This window comes from Onychostoma macrolepis, chromosome 09, assembly GCF_012432095.1.
Source record: "Onychostoma macrolepis isolate SWU-2019 chromosome 09, ASM1243209v1, whole genome shotgun sequence".
NCBI classification, from domain to species: domain Eukaryota; kingdom Metazoa; phylum Chordata; class Actinopteri; order Cypriniformes; family Cyprinidae; genus Onychostoma; species Onychostoma macrolepis.
Window position 1 is genome coordinate 5794253 of NC_081163.1, and position 18960 is coordinate 5813212.

The 18960-nt window shown below is 37.0% G+C and overlaps 1 long non-coding RNA gene across 1 annotated transcript in view; it reads right to left on the reverse strand.

Moving 5' to 3' along the window:
- The window catches only part of LOC131546472 (uncharacterized), a 42888-nt gene that overhangs the window by 12399 nt on the left and 11529 nt on the right, over window positions 1-18960 (reverse strand). Inside the window, exon 3 of the long non-coding RNA XR_009272718.1 lies at window positions 10124-10267. This is a non-coding gene — a long non-coding RNA (uncharacterized LOC131546472). The remainder of the gene's footprint in view (window positions 1-10123; window positions 10268-18960) is intronic.

An 18960-nucleotide genomic window follows, 5' to 3' on the forward strand; every position in this document is an offset into this window, starting at 1 on the left:
TCTGGGAAAATATAAACACCTTCAAGCAAATCGCTACTTCTGGGATTGGAGCAAGTGCTTCAGACAAGACTGAACATACAGACGCTGAGTTGAGTTGTTTTTAGCATGGTTGTCTTCACAAGGATTTTCCCTGCAAGGACATTCTTCATTCCGAATACACAGTCTGGTATTTGTTTTGACTCATCTCTCAGAGACACTGCTCATTCACTCCCAGTATCTGTAGCTCATGAAAATAGCTGAGGTGCAGTGGGAGTGAAAAACCTTGAGCAAAGGACCAGTTGGGTCGATACATGTTATCAAGTATTTTTAAGCATGTCGATCATCACTGCTCTTCCCTGCGTGATACGTGCACCATAGACAGATATTTCATCTCATGGACATTATTGCATTCTGTAGAGCTAAATAGCTGAACTGAACTTATTTCATAATTGATGAACTTTATGGATCTGAACTGAATCATCGCTGAACTGACTGGAGCTGAATAATGACGCTAATGTTATTTTAAAGCTGCTTCACAGTAGAAATTGGATTGGTCTCATATTTCCTGTTTATTACTGTGAAGCTGCTTCAACAATCTGTATTGTATAAAGGACCATATAAATATGCTTGACTTAGTGGTCCATTTAATAAATTGTACTGTTGGCTACCTTGTCATCTACCAGAAAAAAAAAAAAAAAAAAACATTCCAAAATATCTCCAGTGAACCAAAACTTAAAAATGCCATTGGTTTTAAAAATCAGACATGACCTAAGACATTGAGTCACTGCAAGCCATTGAAGGGATCGTGTGTGTATTCCTCACAGACTTGTTAAATTGTATATGGCAACCACCCCAACTAGGCCCATTGGGAGACCATGCAATCTTTGCAAGATTTATAGCTAGAGAATATTTTGCAAACCCTGATTAGGTTAAAGGTGAATTGTGTCATTTCTGCACCATATACTCCGGTATACTCATGGCAGATTTTTTTTTTTTTTTTTTTTCATTATTCGCTTAGAGGTGAAAAGTAGTTATATTAATGCAATCAGTGGTATACTGTTAGCAAACGTCCCAATGCATGACAAAAATGACAGCAGTGAGAAAATAGAAGGAAAGCATCAGATCATAACGATGTTGATATGTTTGCACAAGCTATACATCAAGTTGTCACCTTTCTTTTTATGCCACTACAATAGATTGCTTTAAAGTAAGTTTTATATTATTAAACAAGAAAAACAGTGTCAGTGTCACTTTCAATTAAAATTACAACTTTAATTAAATTTTTACTTACAGACCTTGACAAACTGAACAGAAGGAACGAAGCGAAAAAGGTATTTACCAACCTTTTCTGGAAAGTTCGCTTTGGCAAGCTCTTTCGAACTCCAGAAACTAACTTTGTTATGGCCTGATTTTGTTTGAAATCATGTCACACCAATCCATTGTTCGATTTCGCTTGAACAACCCTATAACTTCACCTATAACATCAAACAGAACTGCAAAAATAATGACAATTTCAAACAGGTCACTCAATGGTCAAACGAACAAGTAGGCCCAATCTCACGCTAACTGTGACAAAAATGATGTATTGGGTCAACAAACAATTGTCACGTGTTTGAGTTCCTGTTTGTCCATATTTGCTTTGTTTCCTGTTCTCATCATTAGTTAATCATCGTTCAGTCTGTTCACCTGTGTTTATTAATCCTCGTTTGCTCCTTTGGTTTGCCTGTCTTTATAAGCCTTCAGTTTCTAGAGTTTCTTTGTTCTGTCTAACGTCGTTTTAAGTGGTTGTATGTTCCTTTATGGATTTATTAAAGACTCTTTATTTTGGATTATCTGCCTCCTTTGTTCTCCTTCGAACTCCCCGCCTCGGCAACCTGTTACAACAATGCCTTTTTTTATTTTTTTATTTACAAATGTCTTAGTTACCATGATCTTTGCACATTAAACTAGGTTCTTAGGTAATTATGAACATTTAACAAAAAAATTAAACCATTTTCTACCTTTTGAAGGATATGTGATGAAACATTAAGGTTGACATTAATGCCACATGCGGGGGAAAAACATATGCAGGATTAATTTGACCAGTGTTTGACCTACAATACGTAACTCTGTTTGAGAATAGCAAACGTCCGGTTCAATCTAATTATAAATTGTCAATACAAACAAAACCAGTATCATAACTATTTTTTTCCTTTCTGGAAAGTTCCACATTAATTCCCTCACAGGGACTTTCCAGTTGTAGTTCACTTCCTCTAACTAACCAGGAGGCTGTGTTTCAGTACAGCTCACCTTTTCACAAATTAAGAAACTGGTCTGACCTCTTGTCAATTTGAGGAAAATCTGATGCCCCACAGCAATTATCAAATTCTTCTTTCGTCACATTTGAGAATTCCCCTCCTGGTCAGTGGTTTTGCCTTTTCAAGTTCTTGCCAGGCAGCAGTGATTCAGATGACACCCGGGAAGGATGGGGACTTTTCCAGCTTCATTTGCCCTCATGAAAAGAGTAGCCACCCTGGGCTTATCAGACAAGAGCCCAACCTGAAGGACATGGTACAATAACAAGGAACTTGGCAGGAAGGCCATGCGAGCATTGAGAATCGTATTCCCTGCTCAATCTCTTTGCAATATCACGAACAAAAGCTATTGCATTCAAACGTGTTATTTGATTTTAATTCATATGGTTGCTTGGAAACTAAAGAGAAAATAAATGCAATATATCTGCAAGTAGCACTGACAGAATCCAGCTGGTGTTGGAAGTGGAAGCTAAATTAAAGAAGTAGAGAAAATGAACTCACTGACTTCTACGTTCATAATTTATTTATTTATTTATTTATTTATTTTTTAAAAGTCTTACTATAGAACAATTTATCAGCATACTCTCTTTATACCAGATAGGACCAAGGACTCTGGACTTGCAACTCAAACAAATTTAGGCAGCATGCATCTCTTCTCACATTAAAACCACACTTTAGCCTGATACAGGCTATAATTCATTATAGTTTTAGCTCCTGCTATTGTTTCAGACAGGTAAAAGTGCCTTTTTGTCCCAAACTTTACACATTAATTGTCACACAAATTACCGGCTTTCTAATTCTGATCATTTTCTTGTACCTTTATAGTAAATTGTGACTTTTCAGTTCACATCTCAGACAGGACCTCTACTGCAGACTCAATCTCCAAATTAATTATTAATAATAAATGTTACATGTAAACAGAACTGAGCAAATGTGGATTGATATTGAATCTCAAACCCAAATCAGTGTCAGATCCATGTGCTTAACCTTCTTCATGTAGTGTAACTAATAGCACCTTAGTAAAGTGTTACCAAAAATATTGTGGTGCAACCAATGAGCAAAATTAGTTTTTAGGCAACCATAGCTCCCATCCAGTACTGGGTAGTAACTAATTACACGTAATCTGGATTACGTAATCACATTCCAAAAAGGCACTTGAAATTAAATTACATTTTACATTTTAAAATGCTCATAATCCGATTACAATTATTTTTTTATAGATTACATGATTACATATTATTCACACAATGGTAGTAGTCATAATTTGATTTACCCTAATTCTCCTTTTTCTTTCTTGAAATTTTCCTTTCTAAAATTCTACCGCTTTTATACATTTGAAAAGTCTTCCAGCATTTCATCAACTCACAAACCTGCTATAGTTCATTCATGAACACCAGTTTGAGAAATCTTGGCATAATGTAATATTTAATACACATCATGATGTTGATGACAAAGAATGGAACATATTTTATGTCAAAAGTAATGCAATTAACAAGAACCTTTTTCTGCAATTAAAGTTTGGTTAGTTTTCAGGGTTTAAAAAAAACTAAAAAAAAAACTGGGTAGCACTTTAGAATGGGGAACGCTGGTCACACTTTATATTAGGTGGCCTTAACTACTATGTACTTACATCAAAAAATAAGTACAATGTACTTTATTGCGTTCATATTGTATTGCAAAACACTTCTGCTGCTATTGAGGTGGGGTATGGGTTAGGTTAGGGACAGGTTAAGTGGTATGGGTAGGTTTAAGGGTGGGTTAAGGTGTAAGGGATGGGTCAACAGTGTAAATTATACAAATTACAGAATTTAATTACAGATGTAATTACATAAAGGTATTATTAACAATATAAGTACAATGTAAGATCATGTATGTACACAATAAATGCATTGTACCAAATGATTAATTTAAATGTAAGTACATAATATAAAGTGGGACCGGAACGCTTATTCACTATTAACTATGACTTTTCCCCTCAATAAAATTCTAATGTACTGCTTATTAATAGTTAGTAAGGTAGTTGTTAAGTTTAGGTATTGGGTAGAATTAGGGATGTAGAATAAGGTCATGTAGAATAAGGCATTAATATGTGCTTAATTACTACTAATAAATGGCTAATGTTCTAGTAATATGCATGCTAATAAGCAACTAATTAAGAGACACTAAAATAAAGTGTTACCAAAAATGGTAGTATATTAACCCTCACTTTGAAAGCTATTTAATACTAAAAGGCCAGAAGAAAAATATAAACCTTTTCTGTATTTCCAAGAACCAAATTAACCTTTTTAAAGCACAATAAACGCTGTTTTCCCGGAATTCCACAAGTCGACGCACATCAATTAATATTCAAGGCATCACCAGACTTGTTACACATGGCCACACCATTACACTGATACAATAGAGCAAAACATTCCTCACTCTGAAACAAAGTGTTGACAAGCGCCGTGTGGGAAGTCTGGCTGGATCACCCATGGCTTCCTTACATGTGTTTGCTCATTCCTGATGTCATTATCCTATTCTTCTGACCCCCTTAGAGAAAGAGACACCAGAGACGGTTGCATTCATTATTTTGTCTTAGACAATTGGGCTTGCATTTAGTCACTGTTTGTCCTTGGGTTTAGTCAGAGCTGAGGCTTTAGACCACACCAGGTCAACTGTAAATGAGCGATTCGAAAACTGCTGAAGCGTTCCCTTGATTTGCATCATCCACCTGTGCAAATACCAGGCTGAAATCACAATCGCCTAAACTATGTTTGTGACAAATCAGTGTCCTCTTGGTATTTAACTCATGGTTATGCATGAATGGAACTTTAGACCCATTTACACAAGATATTAGCATCTATTTTGGGCAATCTGTTTGAAACAAGACAATGGCCCGAAGATCGGCTAATGCAAATAAGAATCCTAAGAATCCTGCCTGAAAACATAATTTGTTGTTATATTAAAATTGAAATGTATTCGGTCAATGTTTTAACACTATTCCTTTAATAAATTAGGCTTTTTGCTTCATTTATTAAAGGAATAGTTCACCCAAAAATTAAAACTTGCTTATAGTTTGCTCACTCTCAAGCCATCAAAGATGTAGATGGTTTTGTTATTCATCGGAACAAGATTTGGAGAAATTTAGCAGTTCATCACTTGCACACCAATGGCTTCTCTGCAGTTCCGTAAGAATGAGAGTCGAAACTGCTGATGAAAACACAATAATCCACAAGTATTCCATGATTCCAGTCCATCAATTAACATCTTGTGAAGTGAAAAGCTGCATGTTTGTAATGAACGAATCCATAATTAATACTTCAAACCATTTCTGTATTTAGTCCTTTATCCATAATGTTGATTTCTCCAGTGAAAAAGTCATTTCATCTGAATCAGGAGAGAAATATGCACAGATCAAGCACCGTTTACAAGTGAAAACTGTCCAAACCAGTTCTAAATAAATGTGTTGGCAGACTTTGATGTGCAAGGACAACTGGAGATTATTAAGAATTATGGATTTGTATTTTGGCCAGAAGCAATGGTTTAAAGTTCAAACACTCTGATGATGGATTTGTTTCTTACAAGCACACAGATTTGTGCTTCAAAAGATTGTGATTGTTAACTGATGGACTGGAGTGGTGTGGATTATTGTGATGTTTTTATCAGCTGTTTGGACTCTCATTCTGACGGCACCCATTCACTGCAGAGGATCCACTGGTGAGCAATGATGTAATGCTAAATTTCTCCCAATCTGTTGCAATGAAGAAATAAAATCATCTACATCTTGGATGGCCTGAGTGTGAGGACATTTTCAGCTTTTTTATTTTTGTGTGAACTGTTCCTCAACAATATTGAAATAGAACTTGATTCGCATTGTAAATGGTAAAATTAAATAAATTAATTAAGTAAATTAAGATGTAAAGGTCTAAACAGGCCCTTGTTTCTATTCTGTTTATTTGTTCCGTAGTGACTTAAAATGCTCTCATCGATGCACAATGCATTATTTTATGCAACTCTTCGGTGATAACTGGAAGCTGTCCGGATGATGTCAAAGATTAATTCCTGCATGATGTGGTCTGATCTAAATCATTTTAGCAAATTATTTCGATGCTGTGTGGTTTGGCCCTGTGTGACTAAGAACTCTTCCATTACTGATCGTAGTTGGACCGCAACGCCGCTCCTCCTTGTGAACGTCTATTCTGCATACCTCTATCTGCCAGGGACAAGCAGTGATGTCATGTGCTTGATCAGAGTGAAGCTGTTCTGTCTGCGCTGGCAAATGCGGAGACATGAGGAAGCCCACCATGGTTGTCCCACTCATCTCTCCTATACTCTTGCTGATCACAATTGTACGTCATCAGCTATTCCAGAGGTACAATCAATCAGCGAGGTAGAAACAAGACCTGCTAATATTTTCCAAGCACATCATGACTAGTTGGTTTACAGGGAGGTTACCTAATTACAAAACTGTGTTGTTATACCCTCAGGCACTGAACTAACTACTCTGAATAATCACACAAAACCAAACCAAAAGTGTGAAGCAGGGGAATTTCTTGTCTGCAATCAGGGGAATTCGCTTCCAAATAAGGAGTTCCCGTCTGTGGAGGTAATACAACACACCCAATTGCAAATTCATGTCCTGACAAAAGCAAGTTTTATTTGTTTTATATACGCACCTTCAAATAGTATCGAGGTGTTGTATAGAAACAGGAATTTCTATTCAAATAAGGAGATCCTGTATGTAGGTGGGTAATACATCACACCTGACCCCGATCTCATGTCCTAACCATGGCAAGACTATGACAATGAATACAAAACATGTACGAGAATGCAGGTAGGCTTAGTCTCAGGCTATGTTCAGAATGGTATACTAGCTTACAATATACCGTTATTTATTTATTTATTTAAAGAATAATTAAATAATTAATAGTTGTTAATCTATTAGAAACAAAAATGGACATGCACAACCTGACATCCAGTTACCATCTTGGGAAAGAAAAAAAAAATATTATTAATATTATTATTAAAGTTTGTCCAATCAAAACTATATATATATGCAAAAATTGTGTTTTAAATCTTAGGTGATATTACTTCTGGTGCATTCGTCACTGGAAACAAAGTGCTGCAGAAATGAGTCTGAATACCCAGAAGTGACTTCCAGTTCCACTGTCCCGCTGTCAGTGGGTTTTTTAAATAGGTTTTTGGTTAAATACATGAAATAATATCTGTGGTTAACACAAGTTCAAGATATGTTCATGTTTTATTCTACAACATCAAAAACATCAGCTAGACTTTTTAGATTTTGAATAAGTCGGTTGCTAACAAGTGCCTAAATGGGAATAAAGAAGTTGTTCGGACATTAAATGTCATCACGCTAAACAGGTAAACTCATCTTCTTACTAGTCCGCTTTTACAGCCTTGTTGTATTATATATATGCCCATATGAAAAATTTATTGCTCAGTGGTTGCTTTTCCTAAGCTCAGGAGACTTAAGCTCTATTCGGACTGGATTAGTTTTACAAGGGTAGATGGAGTAATGTTAATTTACCACAGGACGTCTGTAATATTAATGGCCAATTCGCACGGGATAAGAAATCTCAGTAAAACTACCAGAAGTGGGAGGAGTAACTGGATTTACGCACCGCCGTCACCTCCCTGTCGTCATGTGCATGCTACATCCATCGATTTATTAATTAAATTATGATTGGATTCTGTTTGCAATAGACACGTACCTAAAGCTAACAGAAGTTTTGTGCCTCTAACAAGTGCTTTTGACCTTCTTTTTGATCTGAATGGTATGCATTGTCATATGCAGAAAACATTCGAGATTTGCCGCAGACTTGACCCACCGCCTAGAACACAACTGAATGTTTCTTCAAGCGTGGAAAAAACGTGGAAAACTACTTTGGTAACACTTTACGGTAAGGGTACATGAATTACTATGAATTCATGCATAAATTAATATGTGAATCATGCATTACTTCATGTATTAATATCTCATGAATTATCAGGAACTAACATGAATTCAAAGTCTTTCATTCATGACTTCATGGATGAACAACACCTTAATTAATACATTAACTAAGGTGAGTACATTATCATGATTTATGATTTATTACGCATAATCATGATGTTTTCTTTGTTCACAAAAAAACAAGGTCTTTACTATCTATTGTGGATAAAGCTATGCTTATGGTACATGATTCAAAAAAGCATTATTTTGTGCATGTAAGACTACTTGAATTATTAAAGGAATATACAAAATCCACATTACCTCATGCATGCATACAGGCTAGAACAGTATATCAATTAATGTGAGAACTAATGTTTTCATTAAATATGATATGAGTTATCAAGCATGTTCATATCACTTTAGTTGAGGGGCCACACACATGATGAAGTCATGAGAAGTTAATGCTTAGTTAATGATGATTACTGTATTTCGATGTTAACAGAATTCACATACTGTGTTCTGTGATTGGCCAATGTACATTTACCTGCAGGCTACTATGAAGAAGATATGAACATGCTTGATAACTCATATCATATTTAATGAAAAACATTAGTTTTAACATTAATTGATATACTGTTCTAGCCTGTATGCATGCATGAGGTAATGTGGATTTTTGTATATTCCTTTAATAATTCAAGAAAGAAATGTACCATAAGCATAGCTTTATCCACAATAGATAGTAAAGACCTTGTTTTTTTTTGTGAACAAAGAAAACATCATGATCATGCGTAATAAATCATAAATCATGATGATGTACTCACCTTAGTTAATGTATTAATTAAGGTGTTGTTCATCCATGAAGTCATGAATGAAAGACTTTGAAGTCATGTTAGTTCCTGATAATTCATGAGATATTAATGCATGAAGTAATGCATTATTCACACATTAATTTATGCATGAATTCATGGTAATTCATGTACCCTTACTGTAAAGTGTTACCACTACTTTTAAATAGGAAATAACGGAATATTTATGTACATATTTACAGCTGGTCTATTCACGGGATTAGTATTACCTGTGGTAATTCTTCCGGACCTTTTTACAGAAGGTAAAAGTCACTGTAATTTTTACTGCACTGGCACATTCGGACGGGACTAAAATCACTGAGAAGCTCTGGTAAAAATTACTTTACCCCACCTCTCCATGTAAAACTAATCCTGTCCGAATAGGGCTTAGATGAGATTCTCATATATCTCTCATTTTAGTATCAACAGCATTTCAGATGTTTCTCCTAAAATTCCTTAGGAGAAATGGAAGTAGACACAAATGAGACATGAGAAATATTTGAGAAAAGGAAATTAATTGACTAATTTGATTATTAATACATATTATATGGTAGAAATGTTTGAGCTCGTATTGAGGCATTTGACTTGGTGCACACTTTGTAAAGTTATTGAGATCTCTTCTAAAGTTTTAAAAGAGACAGATGTGAGAGATCCAGAGTCTGTAGCTAAGGAGAAATCTGAGCACAGTGTGAGATGTTGTTGATATCTTGTTTGAAACTTTGGAAGAGACAAATGTGAGAGAACATTAGACTAGGAGAAATATCTGAGCACAGTGTGTGATGTTGTTGAAATCTCTTCTAAAGCTTTAAAGGAGACAAATATGAGACCACCAGAGTCTCTAGCTAAGGAGAAAAATCTGAGCACAGTATGTGATTGTCACAGATCGGTCAGGCTCACTCACTTCCCAATCACAGTGCACACCCTCACCTGATTTCTGATTGATCACACCTGCACCTCATGAGCACCCTCATCAAGACTGCTACAAAAGCACACACCTCACCTCACTCCAGTGTCTGGTCTTGTTGATATGAAGAGGACTCCAAGCTATCTAGACGATACATTGAGCTACCTACTTGCTTGTTTACAGACCTTCTGTCTCTCCTCCAGTTTGTTCTCCTCTGCGCCATCCCAACGTCTGCTTCTGTTGTCATCTCCTTTTGTATATTACCATTACTCAAAGAGGTGTATGCTGTCTTCCGTCTCCATTCCACGATCTCCTGCGATACAAGGTTATAGTCACCATTTATCCAAGAACTGTTCCATTGCCCTTGATACTCACCTGCCATTACCCTCAGCTTCAGTTGATGTCAATAAAGATACCTGTTTATATTCTACTCCTCTGTCTGAGTCCCCTTCCGTAACAGTGTTGTTGAGATCTTTTCTAAAGCTTTAAGAGACAAATATGAGACCACCAGAGTCTTTAACCAAGGATAAATATCTGAGCACAGTGTGTGATGTTGTTGAGATCTCTTCTAAAGCTTTAAAGGAGACCATTGTGAGAGTGTTAGAGTTTTTGTCTCAAGAGAGAAGTTTGAGAAGCAGGAGACTCAAGCAAAAATCTCCATTCAATCTTAAAGTAACCTAATGTCTGTCTAGGAGAAATATTTGATGTTAAAGAGATCTCACTTTTGATTTTTCTTTCCTATGGGTGTGACCATGGATCACAACCAGTCATACGGGTCAATTTTTAGAAACCACTATTGATATATGGTTTGTTATGATAGGACAATATTTGGCCTAGATACAACTATTTAAATATCTGGAATCTGAGGGTACAAAAAAAATCAATATATTGAGAAAATCGCCTTAACAATGCATATTACTAATCTAAAAGTAAGGTTTGATATTTACAGAAGAAAAATTACAAAATATCTTCATGGAACATCTTTACTTAATATCCTAATGATTTTTGGCATAAAAGAAAAATTGATAATTTTGACCCATACAATGTACAAATATATCCGAGCCACTTATGACTGGTTTTGTGGTCTAGGGTCATATATATATATATATATATATATATATATTATTTTATTATTTTTATTTATTATGATTCTGTATTATTACTGTGGTATGCAAATGTAATCGCATGTTCTGGACTTGGCAAATGTCTATTGTCCATATACAGTATGTATGAAATGATTGTTTATTTGCTTTTGTCATTGTGAAGCATGCTTGAGCTTGGGAAAGGCGCCATATAAATTGAATTTATTATTATTAATTCTAACTTTCAAGGAAAATGTTTGTTAAAGCTGCAGTCCATAAGTTTTGCCTCTTTGTCGTCATCTCTGTTTGAAAACCTGGAATTGCAGCTCTGTGTCGGAATTATCTTGTTTGCGTGAGTTGTCAGTCGGCACGGCTGCAGCGCGGATGAATCTAATGTTTTGAGGTGAATGTGTGGCAGTCAGTCACCGCACCGGTGTAGATATTCACTGTACTTCGCTATCACAAATTCTAGCCTATGTCTTGGAATATATGACCCAAATAAGAATTTTCACCATATATTGCCATCTGAAGAAGTAAGTAACAAGTCTGCCGCGTTTGTTCTGACCAACTAAGGAAGAAAGCATTACCATAAATTTAGCTACCAATGGTGATTAAATCTAAAGATCGGTTAGCTCATATCACATCAAACTGTGCAAATTATTATTACTGTTATACTTTATTCTCAAATTATTAATGTTAACATCAGCATTGCGTGACTATGAGTACAGTGTGTATTAGCGTGTAGATTTCAATTTCTGTACAGTCTAAACTAATTGTCATGCCATTCGAATTTCATATTAAGAAATTCTTTTAACAGAAAAAGCAAACTATGCTCCCTTCGAACTGGTTTTCTTTAAAATACAAATCTTTTGTAATCCCAGGCTATCTGGATTACAGAAGCACATTTAAAACTGGAATATAATTAAATTTCATTCACATGTGTTTCATAAACACATAATCCTTTCTGGATTACAATCCACCATCAAAATGATAAATGTAATTATTCTAGCTGCTGTGAGAAAAGCTATAAATGATCCGCCACCTGCAGGATCCTCACATGTGATATAGTCTATTAGCTGGGACAACTTCTTTATGTTTACAGACGTGACATAATGATGCAATGCCATGCTTGAATTTCCCACGAAAACCTACCCGTACCACTCAAATTAGAAAACATTATTATAAGCTAACCGTTGTGAATTGGACTAAAGTAAGGCGATAATTTTGAACACTGGCTGGTTATGTACTTGCTCAAATATTGATTTCGGATCATTTTTTAACCAAAAATGTTACGGACTGCAGCTTTAAATAAAGACTGAAAGAGTTGTTGGAAGATTCATGATTGTGACCTTGAATTCATGCAACCGATTTGTAGGTGTTTATAGCCTAGAATTAGCTTTTTACTTCAGGAAATTGTATTTAGGCTTCAAAATCAACGAAAGTCATGTTCACATGTAGCACTCAGTGGAAGGTTAGTTTGAGTGCACTGCATTATGGGATAACTGCATAATATGCTGTCTTGTATACTACATATTTGGTCAATATAATACTGTGGGCCATCCAGGTATTCTGTGCACACAGAAAATGTGCCTACTGTGCACGATAAAGATATTATATAATGTGGAAATACTAAGTGTAGTATGTAGTATGCTGTTTCAAATAAGATTTCCATTCACAAGTGAAACTGTCACCTTGTCAAAAGATTAGCTGTCATCAAGTCAATAACTTAAAATTGTCTGTGCAAAAAATAAAATAATAATGAACACTAATATGACATATTTCATATGAATATGCTGTAGTAATGTGCAAATTGATTGCTCAGGGCCTGTAAATGACAGAATGGTGCCATTAAAAGGGTTCTAAGTGATTACATCTGTTTTGCTAACTTCAGTCACATAGCCTCTTTCAAAAATCCACTCTTCAAAGACAATTCAGCCAATCCGATGTCAGCAAAGAAAATATTTACAGAAAGAACATTTCTTAGAATGCATTCACTTCCAGAAGGCCCTATACAACATTGGTTTTAATCTCAAAAGAAGGTATTCCATTTCAAAATTAACCAGATATTACATTAAAGTATTAGTTCACTCCAGAATTAAAATTTCCTGATAATTGACTCACCTCCATGTCATCCAAGATGTTGATGTGTTTTTTTTTCTTAAGTTGAAAAGAAACTAAGGTTTTTGAGGAAACATTCCAGGATTTTTCTCCTAATAGTGGACTCCAGTAGGGACCAATGGGTTGAAGGTCCAAATTGTCGTTTCAATGCAGCTTCAAAGGGCTCTATACAATCCCAGCCAAGAATAAGGGTCTTATCTATTGAAACGATCGGTTATTTAAAAAAATACAAATAAAAATTATGTAGTTTTCAACCACAAATGCTCTTCTTGCACTAGCTCTGCGATGGATGTCCTAGACTTTGCGCATTACATAATCACATTGGAAAAGGTCACGTTTTTTCCTAGCGGTCTTTTAGATTTCAAAAGATTTAAATATCCAGGATATGCACATGAGCAGATAATTTTAAACAATAGACTGATACAAAGACATAAATATCTGAATTTCCTTTAGGATTAATAAAGTATCAATCATCATCATTCAACATACAACAAATTTTGAAAGGTCCACCTTCTCCACTCTTGTAAACACTGGGTCGGTACTTCTGCCTACAGTATGTCACGCGTGACCTTTCCTACGTGACTACATAATGCATGAAGTCGTGGATGTGCATCACAGAGCTACTGCAAGACGAGCATTTGCGGTTATAAGTACATAATTATTATTATTTTTTTTTAGAAAAATGACAGATATCTGTTTCGCTAGATACGATCCTTATTCCTTGGCTGGGATTGTGTAGAGCTCTTTGAATATGCATTGAAACAGCAATTTGGACCTTGAACCCATTGGTCCCCACTGAAGTCCACTATATGGAGAAAAATACTGGAACATTTCCTCCTTAATTTCTTTCTGACTGAAGAAAGAAAGATATGAACATGTTGGATGGCATGTGAGTGAGAAAATTATCAGGAAATTTTAATTCTGGAGTGAACTAATCATTTAAATTAATATTTGTCTATTTAATATTTAAGAATAATAATTTTATCATTTAAGTTAATATTAAACATTTCCATCATTGTTTGCCAACACTGTGATGCTTTTTGGTGCATTCTTGCATACTCATGCATACACGTCTTGCATACTCAATTTTTATTTATTTATTTTTTTTGACTGCAAAGATGACAAAAAAAAAAAGTATGTATAAACAAACTGCTAGCAATGCTAATAGCAAATAAATTGCTAACATCTCCATACTAGTTAGCAAACTGTACAAATTTGATAGCTTCCTGAACAGAAAGGAATGGCTAGTTTGTTTAGCTGGTAAGTTACAGTCTGGCTTTGATTAGCTAAAAGCGTTTGCTGACTGAATTCTAGCCTGAATCACTCAACATCCACCGAGGGCAAGGTCAGAAAAGGCAAACACTGACTCAGCAGGGTTGTCACGTTTGAAACATACAATTTGTCATTTCAAATTGCTAAACATTTACAACAAGAGTTGGCTTACTGTTTGGTGTCGGATTGCAAGCCAGCTAATGATGCTAAAGCAAAAAAAGCTAATGATGCAGCCATTAGGGATATTTAATTATTATTATTTTGAAATTTAGATGAATGAACCCACAAGACTAAAAGATTAGCCTGTCCAAATCAGTCATAGATGTCATCGTTTTGCCCCTTCTTCTTTTTAGAGGATGTTTTGAGGCTCTTTTTAATGTTAAAAGAAAGGTTGAAATGCTGGCCCTCAAACTGTGCTCCTCATATGTCGTCTTTGGGGAGGCGAAGGGTGGACCCTTGGTGTGATTGTGATTAAATACAACACCATTCAAGCTTTATATCATCACGGTGAACACACTCCCTCTTCTTAAACAATAACAGAGAAGAGTCAGATTGGCTTACATCCGTAGAGAAAAACACGAGTGGTTTTTCCACAACCAGTTACGCCATCAAGACACACTGATATTTCCATGACTGTTCCCCAGTTTCATCCATGAATCATTAGAGGTCAGGGGTGGGAAGGTTAGTCATGACCCTGGCATCAAATCTAAAGCCAAAAACACTGTGCTTTTCCCGTATGCCCCCAAAACTCTTTGGTAAACCCATTATGAACCTCCACAGATATTATGTCTCAATTGGGTCAAGCAGAGCTGGTTACCGAAGCCACTCTCTGGGATTATCAAAGGTTTAACATCTACTTTTCAATGGAGGTCTGCAGTCTGTAGTCATAAGCGTTAGCTTGTCAGACGGCTTCAGCATTGACTGAATTTTCTCAAGATTGGAGGAGCTGATATAATATAGCTAGGTGTCTATTTGAGGTGCTTTGGTTTCAAGAAGAATGAAATGGAAGATAAATATACACCTCTCAGCTATTGTCTCCAAACCTTCTTCGACACAAAAGGACTAATGTTCTCCGCATTCATAATGTGATTGTGGTATCATACCATTGACAATGATTTGTCAGTGTAGCCACCTCTGGAAACCCAATCCTGAGGCATCTGAGTTCAGGAAGAAAGACAATAACAGAAATATCCCCTTGCCTGTCAGGGCAGCATTAGCCAAGGCCAACACATAAATGCTCTGTAGACGTAGCTGACTGACATATAACACGCAGATGCCAAAGCAAACAGAATCACTGCTCCTATCACTCTGGGATTTTGCCTACTTTGCTGAAAAGTAAATTTTCTAAATTTTCAGACAGGTTAATGCTATATAATATTGCTTTGGTGCTGGTTTAGCTATTCTTTAAACAGCATGTGGAGCATGCTTCCTTGACCAAGTAAGTCTCGATGTTTCAGTCAGGAGTTTTTAAACTTTTTGATGACAAGGTGGTTTTATATACTAAGTAATCTACTAGATTATCACACCAAAATAAAATACTAAGTGACTAAAGAGCATTGTGCAAATGACTTTGAGAAAAAACAAAATAATAATGATAATAATAATATTTTTTTAAAAAATGGATTTCTTTTTTCCCGTGGGGATCATATTTGATGGTTCCCAAATCAAATGACAAATCAAAAACCCAAAGTTCTCAGATGGCCTTGAATGATGCATGACGAAAGCTGACTGAAAGGTGCAAATTCTCGCTTGCCAGCAGCGTGTCTGAACCCAACGGCCTTATCTGATACATGATTGCCATCACGATCAGAGTTCACATTTCACGTGCTGTAGGTACGACACAGGGACGTCGCCAACCGCAACCGAGGTGGAAAAAAGTACACTTGGCCAGTGTTGTAACTGACGTGTCTATTTATCTTCACAGCTTCCTTCGCCGTGCTGCCAATGGAAGAGATTATATCCTGACTTGTTTAAACTTGCAGCTTGCCCAAAACCTGGAGAGTGCACCCACATACCCAGTACTTGGGTTACAATGAAGGCCTTGGCTCAGGCCTACCCACCTCTACCGCTCTCCGACACACTATTTTCTCAGTTTCTCTACCTTCGCTAAAGATTTGTTTTAGTCCATACATCTCACTCATCAGAGATATAGATCCCGTGCTTATTGAAATGGAGCCCTCTAAGCGAATATGGTAGACAAAGAACTTCTGCACCAGTGGATAGACAGATCAGTGGCACGTGTTTGGGAATGTGTGAGGATTCTTTCTCAAGCAGATGGCGAATGGGCGACTGAATGGGCCAAAGACAGAATACAAAAAAGGGGTAATCTAAGCTACTTTTATAATCCTCCTGTGATGATTCAATGAGATTGTTGGATCAACAAATAACCACAGAAAGTCTTAATTATGATCTCTCAATAAACCTTTCCTTCTCGAAACGTGCTTAAGCTTGTATGTTTTCTACATCATTGCTCTGGAAGAAGAAAATTTGTCCACTCTTCAGAGGTAACACCAGAGTCACTGGCGGTCTTAGGTTTCCTCTGACTAGCATCATAATGGGTGATGGGGTACGTTTCAGTGTTGTCATTTCCTTGGCCTACCTGATTATCATTTCATCCTGTACAAATCAACATCAAGGGGATCTACATCCATAAAAACTCTGGAAGAAGAACTTAAGCTGTGCTTGAGGGTAACAAATAATGACAATGTCTCAATGATGAGCATACCGGATCCTAAAATCAAAACACAAGCATACTTGAAGGCCGATGGTAATGGCAAAATATCCACTCAGATATAGATTTGTTTTCTGAGATAAAAAAAAAAAAAAGGATTTTATATATATATATATATATATAATCAATGTTCCTCCTGGGGAACTCGAGCTGCGTCACCACGCTTTGGGAACGCCCCTGCGTGACCGGCTCTGAATCTGCTGTGTTATCTGTCTAATGGAAGGGCGCGACGTCATAGGCGGGTGACGTCAGAGACCAGGAAGCATAAAAGCACGTGCGGCAAAGCCAGCATCAGCCTTCTGTCATTCAGAACCGTGCTCTCTGTGTGTCTGTTTCTTTTCTGTTGTCTGCTCAAGCACTTTCACAGAAATACATAAACTGCACTCGATAAGACACTACACTGATTTGCTATAAAACGGATAGTTCGGGCCCCGCTTGGTGGTGCGCCGTCACAGGGGTCCGAGCTGCCGCCTCTAACACCAGAGGCCAGCCTCGAGAGGCTGGTTCCCTTAGTAGATTTTTTAGCAGCGTGGAAACTACTGTCAAATGTATCCCAATGGGTCCTGCAGACTGTAGAAAAGGGATTTTCCACCGCCACGCTTCAGTGGCGTGACTCCCACACTGGTGGGCTCCGAGCAGGCTCTGGTTATGGAACAAGAAGTGAAAACCCTATTAAGGAAGGAGGCCATCGAGGTGGTCCCTCCTCACGAGAGGGAATCCGGGTTTTACAGCCGGTATTTCATAGCTCCCAAGAAGGATGGGGGGTTGCGTCCGATCATAGATCTGCATCAACTGAACCGCTCAGCCAGTCAGCTGAAGTTCAAGATGCACACGCTGAGGCAAGTCGTGTCACAAATCAGATCCGAGGACTGGTTTGTCACAATAGATCTAAAAGACGCATACTTCCACGTATCCATCCTTCCATGTCACAGGAAGTTCCTAAGGTTCGCTTTTGGGGGCAAAGCATACCAATATCGGGTTCTTCCCTTCGGTCTAGCACTCTCACCCCGCACGTTTACAAAAGTAGTGGATGCAGCACTAGCTCCGTTGCGGCTTCAGGGTATCCGCATACTAAATTATATCGATGACTGGCTGATTCTAGTTCAGTCGGAGATGGAAGCGGCGAGACATCGAGATGTCGTCCTCGCTCACATGAAACAGTTGGGGTTGAGACTAAACGCCAAGAAAAGTGTGCTTTCTCCGGTACAGAGGACCACTTATTTGGGCGTGGTTCGACCACGATGCAGGTACGAATGTCTCCTGCTCGGATCGAGTCGATCCTCGCGTCAGTCAATAGAGTGAGAGAAGGCCAGTCACTCACTGTCAAGCAGTTTCAGAGATTGCTGGATCTGATGGCAGATGCGTCCAACGTGATACCATTTGGCCTGCTATACATGAGACCCCTACAGTGGTGGCTCAAGATCAAGGGATTTTCCCCTAAGGGTACGGTGTTTCATAATAATGAAATCTGATGTATAGAAAACAGACTCTTATGACATTTTTTTTGTTGCAAATGCTAATACACCAATGTTGAGAATGTACATTTAAAAAATTAAGCTTGTCAGTTAAGTTTGTTTCTTAGTTTTTGTTTCAATGTTTTGTGTTGTCAAACTGAAACATTCTGTAATATGATTTTAAAGAACTATTTCCATGATAAGGCGATATCTGATTTTAAAATGGTTTTCACAGGATGAATTTTGAGGTTTTTGGCTTTCAACTGAAATATAATTTATGATGATTACTAAAACGTGATAGGGAAGAAGGCAACGAAAAAATACTTTTTGTGACAAAGGTCAGAACTCC